At 42.6% G+C, this 9321-nt stretch overlaps 1 long non-coding RNA gene across 2 annotated transcripts; it reads left to right on the plus strand.

The window, feature by feature from the left end:
- The first annotated feature begins 1342 nt into the window (after positions 1-1342).
- Positions 1343-7816, plus strand: LOC127533360 (uncharacterized). 2 transcript variants are annotated; one of them, XR_007941117.1, is made up of 3 exons: positions 1343-1472; positions 1558-1647; positions 7715-7816. It is a non-coding gene; the product is annotated as an uncharacterized LOC127533360 (long non-coding RNA). The 2 variants fall into 2 exon arrangements; XR_007941116.1 differs by lacking the exon at positions 7715-7816 and adding an exon at positions 3643-3744.
- The last annotated feature ends 1505 nt before the right edge of the window (positions 7817-9321 follow it).

A 9321-nucleotide genomic window follows, 5' to 3' on the forward strand; every position in this document is an offset into this window, starting at 1 on the left:
GATTGACTCACTGACCCTCTGATTGATTGATTGCATTGATTGATTGATTGATTGATTGATTGATGATTGATTGATTGATCAGATTACAGATAGTGAGAACATCTATCCTCAGAGCAATCAGACCATTCAAAGCTTCTAGTTCTTTACAGCTTAAAAATCACCAAAATGACACCATCTATGAGCCACAAAGAGTAAAAACAGAACCAATGAACTACTTATCTGTGATGTTCCCTTCAAGTCAGAAACCTGAATCAAGTCTGACCTTAAAATGATGATAATTCATCAAAGTCATTTTTCTTCTATGTCTCATTTAAAAATTCAAAAAAACAAAACAAAAAATCCCAATCAGATTCTGTATAAAATTAAACATTCTGCATCCCTCAGTCAAACAATAAGGACACTAATGACTCAGATGAACTGCAGTGTTTCCACAGAGCAGAGAGGAGACAAGTTTAGAAATAAATTTAAAGAGGGTTTAAAACCAAAGAAGTTTTTCCTTAGTAATATTTACTATTGTGAATAATGAACCTCAGTTTTTTGTGGATAATTTTCTTTGAAAACAAACTCTAATCAACCTGAGTGTGATTTCTCTTTAGTTCTGCTCTCTCTGATGAGCTGCAGAACAAACCAGGTGAAGCTGAACCTGAGTCCAAACAGATCTCAGTTTTTAGAGGAGATTCTGTTTCTCTGAGCTGTGAGGATGAAGACAGATCTGCTGGATGGACTCTGAGGAGAAACACCACCAGAAGAACCAGAACTCAGTGTGGAGATGGATGGGGAAGACCATCTGGTTCCAGCTGTTACCATCAGCAAAATAGTTCCACATGACAGTGGAGTTTTACTGGTGTGAGTCCATGGAGGCAGCAGCCAGTCAGAGCATCAACCTCACTGTTTCTGGTAAGATGAGCTGTGCAGTCAGTGCTGATGAAGCTGTGTGTGAATGGATGAAATGCTGTAGTTTGTCTCTGTGATGAGGTGGATCAGTGATCCTGCAGAGTCCTGTCCTCCCTGTGATGGAGGGAGATCCCCTCACTCTGAGGCTGTCAATCAAGCAGGACTCCCGCCTCCCAGCTTGCTTTCTATAAAGATGGCTCCCTCATCAGGACTGAGCCCGGAGACACATGACCATTCCTCCATGTTTCCAGGTCTGATGAAGGCCTCTACAGGGTAACATCAGCAGTCATGGAGGTCTCCATCCAGCTGGATCTCTGTCACAGGTGAGGACAGTTGTTTTCTGCACCGACTTCAGCAGGTTTCAACATTTATGTGATCATAAATATTAATTCTCTCTTCAGGGAAACCCACAACCACCTCTACTCCTACATCCACCTCTACTCCTACATCCACCTCTACTCCTGGTTCTCCTGGTTCTCCTCTTCCTGTGGTCCTGTCTGTAACATGCTTTATTCTGCTGGTTCTCCTGGTTTTACTGGTTCTACTGGTGAGACGTCGTGTTCTCAGGAGACCTAAAGGTGAGACAAACTCAGAACAATGTCATCAATTAAATATTCTTTAAGATTCTTACAGAGTAAATTCTGACTCTTTGGTTGATTTCAGCTGATGGAGGAGAAGCTGGAGGAGATGACATCACATACAGTGACATCAGAGTATTACATCATCAACAGCAGCCAATCAGACGGAGCAGAGGTAGAGTTTTATGTGCTGAGTGTCCAAAGTTCTCTGTGACAACATAAATAAATTTATTTGACCCTTTCTAGGAGTCACTCTACAATAAGACAGTTTCTCCATGAAGAATGTTTCACTGCTTCTTTGTTTCTTCACTGACGTCTTCTTCTTCAGTCTCCTGGATGGAGTTGTGAGGATCCAGGTTTGACTTCAGACTGTTCGAGTCCGTCCTCAGCAGGATCAGTGTTTCAGCCAATCACAGAGCTGAGGAAGCAGGAAGTACAGACTGCAAAGCATTCTGGTAGTTGTAGGAATTCCCCCTCAGAGCCTCTTCTTTGTTGTCTCTGCTCACAGATCACCAAGATTTAAACTTATTGCAGCTTTAATCTCCACATTCTTTAACAGAACACAGTTTCTACATGTGATGATTCATTTTCAGTGTGTTCTTGGTGTGCTGGACTGTGTGTTGTGTCTCCTGTGGTGGTCTGTTAAAGGAAACCAGCAGCTCTGTGGTCGTCAAGGTTCCTGTTTCTGATCAGAACTCTTTGTGTTCCACTGCAGGCAGCTCTAAAAAACTGTTAACTTTCAGTGTAATCCAGTTTTTTCAGTCAACCAGCAGAACATTTTACATTAACCTATTTCCATATCTGTGTTTAAATTCTCAATCTCACGTTGATAAAGTTGATCATTTTCTGATTTCCTCACACTCGGCCTGTTGACACGTTGATGCTTTCATGTTGTGGTTGAAGATGTTTGACTTAATCTAGCAGCTCTGAGGTCAGAGTTTTCTGTGCAGCAGTAGAGGTGTTAAAAAGATAAAAACTGTCAAAGTATGACCTGTACTTGGTGGTGTTGTGGTCACTTGTGTCTGCAGTTGATAGATAGATTAAACCTTTATTAATCCCACAGCAGGGAAATTTACAGTGTACAGCAGCAAATAGAACGCTTGAATCAAAGAGATTGCAGCACACAGTGCATTTATATATAAATAAAAATATTTTCTTCAGAAGAAGAAAAAAAAGCAGTATTTACAGCAAAAAAATTTGAATTGCACAGCATCAATATTTACATTTTTTTATTGCACAGTTTGTAAATGGGTGAACTGAACTACTGGGAGCTTGATTGTAAAGTGTGACTGCAGCAGGAAGGAAGGAGCTGTGGTATCTCTCCTTTAGACACCGTGGGTGAAGCAGTCTGTCACTGAAGGAGCTGCCCAGTGATCTTACTGTTTCCTGCAGGGGGGGGGGAGGTGTCCTCCATGATAGACAACAGCTTTGTCATCATCCTCCTGTCTCCCACCACCTCCACAGGATCAAGGGGGCAGCCCAGGACAGAACTGGCTTTCTTTACCAGTTTGTTTAGTCTCCTCCTGTCTGCAGCCGTGATGCTGCTCCAGCAGACCACTCCATACATGATGGCTGATGCCACCACAGAGTCATAAAAGGTTCTCAGAAGGACCTCAGTTTTCTGAGCAGGTGGAGTCTGCTCTGACCTTTCTTGTAAAGTGCGCTGGTGTTACTAGTCCAGTCCAGTTTCTTGTTAAGTGAACACCCAGGTACCTGTAGGAGTCCACAATCTCAATGTCCGTTCCCTGGATGTTCACTGGTGTAGGAGAAGTGTGTCTGTTCCTGCTAAAGTCCACCACCAGTTCCTTAGTTTTCACTGCATTGATCTGGAGGCTGTTCAGCAGGTACCAGTCCACAAAGTCCTGGTTAAGTTCTCTGTACTCCTCCTCATCTCCGTCCGTGATGAGGCCGACGATGGCAGAGTCATCAGAGAACTTCTGAAGATGGCAGTTTGTGGTGTGATGGGAGAAGTCTGCAGTGTAGAGGATGAAAAGAAAGGGGGCAAGGACAGTCCCCTGTGGGGCCCCATACTGCAGACCACAGTGTCAGACACACGGTCCTAACTTGGTTTTCCATTCCAGCCTCTATGCAGAGGATCATTGTGTGTCTTGGTTCTGTTCTGGTATCAGCTGTAGAACCTGCAGTGATCTGGATCTATCTGACTTTACAGAGAGCGATCCAGCTGCAGTCTACTCGGCAGTGAAAGGAAGAGAAGACGTCACTTATGGACAGATGGTCTTCAAAGACGGTGGAGGCCGATCAAAGACCAGAGGTACAGCTGCTCTTCTTTGTCTCCATGGTGGTTCAGCTGCAGAACAAGAGTCCAACAGTTGTAGAGACGACCGACAGAGGACACTGGAAGCTTTATTCACAGCTCAGAAACACAGCTGCAGCTGGGTTTTAGTGGTTCTGGAACAAGTCTGTCATCAATAACCTGAACTTAAATGTAAATAAGTGTTGAAAACCTGGATAATAATTCACAGAAATGTCCAAAACTGTGATACGAACATATAATAATTTAAAAACACCTGGATACTAATGCATAAAAGGGTCAAAAACCTCAATATTAATGAACAAAGAGGCTCAAAAGCGAGGAAAGAGACACAACACAAAGCGGAAGCAAAAAGAATATTTTTAGTTTTCTCAAAAACAGAACTACAAACATAGATGGCAGAACTACAACCAGAAATACTGATTGAGAAGGTAACAGAACAGACTAGAGCTCCTACTAGTAGGAGGGTGGACTGGAACGACAAAAGTAAATTTAATAAACGACCGAATTAACAAACGACCCACGTAAAGTAAGACCTAAACAGGAAGCAAACAATATACAAAAAATACAAAATTACCTGAAACAAGAAAGCAATTTGGCTTTGCTAGAATTGACTAGAATGATTGGTAACTGTTACTGGCGCAGACTGTAAAAACTGCATCAAAAATCATTGGATCCCCTCTGCCTCAAATTGGTCAGCTCAGCCGGTGAGCTGAGGGGCCAGATGGTGGGATTGGGGAATGTGGATCTGAGTTGGTACGAGCAGCTGGGAACCCAAACTGAAACACAAGAGAGTAGTTGAGTGTTGATAGTGGAAAAAGAGCCAGACGTGACTACTACTACTACTATGGCGGCCTCAGCCGGGCTTCAACATGGATCCTCCAGATATCGCGGTCCATCATACACGCGGCCAGCTCTCCCTCACTCTCAATTCCAGTATCCCTCTTCAGTATATCGATGTAATTTATCCTTCTCCGGCCTCTTGTCCTATTTCCATGCATTGGTGCCCAGAGTATAAGGTCACTAGCAGGTAATTCCTTGTGACGAAAGCAATTCAATGCTAGCTGCATTCTCCAACCGGCCACTGCGTCTCCAACTTTGTTCATTCCCTTATATACAGTGCCTTGTGAAAGTATTCGGCCTCCTTGAACTTTTCAACCTTTCGCCACATTTCAGGCTTCAAACATAAAGATATAAAATTTTAATTTTTTGTCAAGAATCAACAACAAGTGGGACACAATCGTGAAGTGGAACGAAATTTATTGGATATTTTAAACTTTTTTAACAAATAAAAACCTGAAAAGTGGGGCGTGCAATATTATTGGGCCCCCTTGCATTAATATTTTGTAGCGCCACCTTTTGCTGCAATTACAGCTGCAAGTCGCTTGGGGTATGTCTCTATCAGTTTTGCACATCCAGAGACTGAAATTCTTGCCCATTCTTCCTTGCAAAACAGCTGGAGCTCAGTGAGGTTGGATGGAGAGCGTTTGTGAACAGCAGTCTTCAGCTCTCCATTGGATTCAGGTCTGGACTTTGACTTGGCCATTCTAACACCTGGATACGTTTATTTGTGAACCATTCCATTGTAGATTTGGCTTTATGTTTTGGATCATTGTCCTGTTGGAAGATAAATCTCCGTCCCAGTCTCAGGTCTTTTGCAGACTCCAACAGGTTTTCTTCCAGAATGCTCCTGTATTTGGCTCCATTCATCTTCCCATCAATTTTAGCCATCTTCCCTGTCCCTGCTGAAGAAAAGCAGGCCCAAACCATGAGGCTGCCACCACCATGTTTGACAGTGGGGATGGTGTGTTCAGGGTGATGAACTGTGTTGCTTTTACGCCAAACATATCGTTTTGCATTGTGGCCAAAAAGTTGGATTTTGGTTTCATCTGACCAGAGCACCTTCTTCCACATGTTTGGTGTGTCTCCCAGGTGGCTTGTGGCAAACTTCAAACCAGACTTTTTATGGATATCTTTGAGAAATGGCTTTCTTCTTGCCACTCTTCCATAAAGGCCAGATTTGTGCAGTGTACGACTGATTGTTGTCCTATGGACAGACTCTCCCACCTCAGCTGTAGATCTCTGCAGTTCATCCAGAGTGATCATGGGCCTCTTGGCTGCATCTCTGATCAGTCTTCTCCTTGTTCCAGGTGAAAGTTTAGAGGGACGGCCGGGTCTTGGTAGATCTGCAGTGGTCTGATACTCCTTCCATTTCAATATGATTGTTTGCACAGTGCTCCTTGAGATGTTTAAAGCTTGGGAAATCTTTTTGTATCCAAATCCGGCTTTAAACTTCTCCACAACAGTATCTGGGACCTGCCTGGTGTGTTCCTTGGTCTTCATGATGCTCTCTGCACTTTAAACAGAACCCTGAGACTATCACAGAGCAGGTGCATTTATACGGAGACTTGATTACACACAGGTGGATTCTATTTATCATCATCAGTCATTTAGGACAACATTGGATCATTCAGAGATCCTCACTGAACTTCTGGAGTGAGTTTGCTGCACTGAAAGTAAAGGGGCTGAATAATATTGCACACCCCACTTTTCAGGTTTTATTTGTTAAAAAAGTTTAAAATATCCAATAAATTTCGTTCCACTTCACGATTGTGTCCCAATTGTTGTTGATTCTTGACAAAAAATTAAAATTTTATATCTTTATGTTTGAAGCCTGAAATGTGGCGAAAGGTTGAAAAGTTCAAAGGGGTCGAATACTTTCACAAGGCACTGTAACTCGCTGTTCAGCACGTGATGAAACCACTTTATATTGAGGACTGCCCTCAACATATGGGTGTAACAACCATTAAGGGATTTCTCTAAGGCCAATGTCATTGTCCAAGCCTCACATCCATAGAGTAGGACTGATTCCACGGTTGCCCGAAAGAGGTGGACTTTGGTATCCCACGACATCTTAGACTTCCAGATGCTCCTCATCTTGTTGAGCACCTGCCAAGCGAGTGCCTTTCTGATTTTCAGGTATTTTTCTGTGGATTCGACCCATGATCCTAGATACTTAAAGTCCTCCACACTTCTAAGTTCTGCCCCGGAGGTTGTTCTGAGATGAAGGTGGTCTTTGATTTTGTCTTGAGCAGCGCAAGAGGAGTTGCGACCCTTGTGTTTCTGTGCCACATGCACACAGCACTGAAAGGTTTCAAACATGGAAGACGTGAACAGGTTACCGAATGCTAATGTGACTGGTTCAGTCACAGTCCAACGTAGAAAAGATGTCAATAAGATGAATGTTTATGATGAAGTGTCAAAAACCTGAATATTAATGAACAAAAATGTAAAAAAAAAACCTCAATATTAATGAACAAAGGTATTAAAAACCTGGATCTTAACAGACAAAAGTGTGAAAAACATGTATATTAAGAAACAAAAGTATCAAAAACCAGGTTACCAATGAACAAAAGTGTGAAAAACCTGAATATTAATACACAAAAGTGTGAAAAACCTGAATATTAATACACAAAAGTGTAAAAAAAAACTCAATATTAATGGACAAAAGTGTGAAAAACCTGAATATTAATACACAAAAGTGTAAAAAAAAACTCAATATTAATGGACAAAAGTGTGAAAAACCTGGATCTTAACAAAAATGTGGAAAAACCTAATTACTGATGAGCAAAGGTGTTAAAAACCTGAGTATTAACTAACAAAAGTGTCAAAAACCTCAATAACAATGAACAAAAGTTTCCCTGGCACCTGTTGACTCATCCATACATGAAGCTGTTGATTAAATCTAGCAGCTCTGAGGTCAGTGTTTCCATCCTGTACAGCAGCAGAGGTGTTAAAAAGATAAAAACTGTCAAAGAATGACCTGTAATTGTTGTTGTTAGTGACACTGTCTGCAGTTCTAACCTGGTTTTCCATTCCAGCCTCTATGAAGAGGATCATTGTGTGTCTTGGTTCTGTTCTGGTATCAGCTGTAGAACCTGCAGTGATCTGGATCTATCTGACTTTACAGAGAGCGATCCAGCTGCAGTCTACTCGGCAGTGAAAGGAAGAGAAGACGTCACTTATGGACAGATGGTCTTCAAAGACGGTGGAGGCCGATCAAAGAGCAGAGGTACAGCTGCTCTTCTTTGTCTCCATGGTGGTTCAGCTGCAGAACAAGAGTCCAACAGTTGTAGAGACGACCGACAGAGGACACTGAAGCTTTATTCACAGCTCAGAAACACAGCTGCAGCTGAACGTCACATTATCGGCTTAACTTGCTTGGAACTGCGACCGAGTAGGTACTAAAATAGTACCTGGTACCAGGTACTACATCCTGATAAAAACCTCACAAACCAAGTAGAGTAGAGCTGAGTATGCTCCTCCTGGTGTACAGCTAGGCCGGTCAGAGTGTTGGTTTAGAATCCCTGATGATGAGAGGAATCCAGAGGCAGGCAGAGGTCAGGCTGGTCAGGAAATGGAACCATCTGGTGGGTGGTCTTGAGGCTGGTCAGGCAGGCTGGACCAAGGGTTGTAGTCCCCCAAAGGCTGGGTTGTGGTCCACAACAGCCGAGGTGGGACCCCTCTGGAGGCCGGACTGGGAACCGGTGAAGGTCAGGATGTAGGGCAGATACAGGGGGACCCCAGCTGGGCTCAGTGGTGGGAGCACTGAGGTCAGAGAGAAAGAGCGGTGCCAGGCAGGGGCAGAACAATCCGATGTTTTTGTAGAAATGTGTGAAAAACCTGGATACTGATGTCCAGAAGTATCTAAAGGAATCTGTGGTTTTTCATACCCTGACAGTTGTCTGGCAGGCAGAGCTTCACTCTACTGATTTATTCACAGATGTTAATGTTCAGTTTTACTGTTTTTGTGTTTTTTTCAATAGAAAACTAGATATCAACACCTTTGCATAAAAACGTGATTCTGAGACAATATGAAAGAGCAGAAGGACCGATTCTCAAACTGGTCTGAACACAGAAAGAGCTAAAAACTCATCTCTGTTAAACTCATCTGCCAAAGCAGATCACTATATAGAGAGGAAACAGGTCAGTTTCACACCACACCTCACTGGAACCAACAGAAGGAAGCTGCTGCTGTGGTTTTTACCTCCTGAGTTGAATTATTCTGAGAATTCAGCAGCTTTGTGGTCGTCTTCTTTACTGTTTCACGCGAATAATGTCCAGTTATATTTGGGTTGTTAGTCATTAACAGCAGCAGAAGAAGGGGAACAACATTTATAAAGCTCCTAATGAGTCTTATTATAAAGCTACATGGAAATAATTAGTTTAACACTGTAAAGTAACCGTGTGGTGTCAGTGAACTGATTTATTTTCTGTGTTTTGTTGTGCAGCCAGCGATCTAGCTGCAGTTTACTCAGCAGTGAGAACAGAAGAAACCAGCTATGGACAAATAGTCATCAAACCAAACAGAGCAGAGGTACAGCCCCTCTTTATTCTCAACTTGGAAAGAGAGAAGAGAAATGTTTCCTGAAATGTTGAACTGTTCCTTTAAAATCATCAGGAGAGAAACCACAGGGATGTCCATGAGTACTCAGACCCTTTAGTGACCTTCAAGAATCAATGCCACACTTCAAAAATATTCTGTCACAGCTTCATCATTTTAAATAATACTTGTAA

This window comes from Acanthochromis polyacanthus, chromosome 3 (assembly GCF_021347895.1).
Source record: "Acanthochromis polyacanthus isolate Apoly-LR-REF ecotype Palm Island chromosome 3, KAUST_Apoly_ChrSc, whole genome shotgun sequence".
NCBI classification, from domain to species: Eukaryota; Metazoa; Chordata; class Actinopteri; family Pomacentridae; genus Acanthochromis; species Acanthochromis polyacanthus.